Raw genomic sequence first — 1,499 nt, forward strand, 5'->3', positions numbered from 1 at the left:
TTTATGTCCCATAGTCCAGTCTAATCTTTGACTGAAGAGTTGGCCTCAGGAGTGGTTTTAGTGCTGGGTTGACAGAGAATCTGGGGGCCATGCTTTCTGGGGTTCTTCCAGTCTCAGTCAAACCATTAAGTCTGGTCTTTTTACTAGAATTTGAGTTCTGCACCCCACTTTTCTCCTGCTCCAACAGGGACTCTTTATTGCGTTCCCTGTCAGGGCGGTCATTGGTGGTAGCCGGGCACCATCTAGTTCTTCTGGTCTCAGGCTGATGCAGTCTCCAGTTTCTGTGGCCCTGTCTGTCTCTGAGGCTAATGCTTTCCTGGTGACTTTGGTGTTCTTTGGGCCAGATTTTTAAGGAAACTGAACTATCTAAAAGCTATTAGGACTGTCAATAAGGACAAGTATAGCCTTTCAAGGAGTTTTCAATAGTCTGTAAAATTATTTTCATAAATGTAATGCACATATTCCCTATAATTCAAACAATATATGCAAAAATATTTTTTAAACTGAAAGTCTTTAAAATAGACTATAACAGTATTCTGACCGAAATACATAACTAGATATTTAGATGAACTATACTACATACATTTTGCTGTTGTTAGCTGCCAATGAGTAGATTCGGACTCATGGTGACATCATGGGGGCAGAGCAGAATGGCTCCATAAGGTTTTCAAGGAGTACAATATTTGCTTGTGTTAGTGGCCCGAGAATAAGCATGACAGAGTTAAATCAACAACACTGGACCTTAGAATCCGGCAACATCACTATTATGAGTAGCCCCTGAGTTTGTGTGTGAACCTAAAGGAGTAAATTCTGTCTTTGTTCCTGGATCCTCTGATTCTGCACAGCAGTGAAGTAACTTCGCTGTTGGTATGACTTCATTTAAATGTGTGGCTGTTCCATTTCTTTTTTTATTGCAGGCTTAATTAAATATCCCAAATGCCAATCCTGTTGGAAAGCATAGGGAACTTTTTCTTCTCCTAGGCAGTCCCCAGCGTGGTATCTTTTCAACAATTTTTAAGTAATATCTTTTTATTCACTCCACAAATATCTTTTGCACATAGTCCCTGTGCTGGGCTTAGTTCTAATGCTTCAGGATAGACAGGGGGAACAATCCTCTATCTACTATCTCTCTAGCATCTTCATTCATTCTCTTGTTCCCCATAGCTCTGTTTAAGCAAACAGACTTTCATTTCTACTTTCTTTGCCCTGTTACTTTTGTGCAACGTTCCTCTGCCTGCAATGATCTTTCTCTGTCTTTCTCACCCCCATCTCCCGGCCCACATTTGTTGGGCTCTCAGTCCAAACATCACTTTCCCAGGGAAATCTTTTCTCATCTTCAGAACCCTACTTTTCTTTCTTGAAGCCTTATTTCAGTGGTAAATTTTCCTTTATTTGTGTATAGCTTTGGTTTACAACTATCTCCCTTATCAGACTGCAAGCTCCATGGGGACAGTGATTATCTTTATTTTGTTCTCTCTGTATCCCTAGCACTCACCACT

Source organism: Trichechus manatus, unplaced genomic scaffold (assembly GCF_000243295.1).
Source record: "Trichechus manatus latirostris isolate Lorelei unplaced genomic scaffold, TriManLat1.0 scaffold00152, whole genome shotgun sequence".
Lineage (NCBI taxonomy): Eukaryota > Metazoa > Chordata > Mammalia > Sirenia > Trichechidae > Trichechus > Trichechus manatus.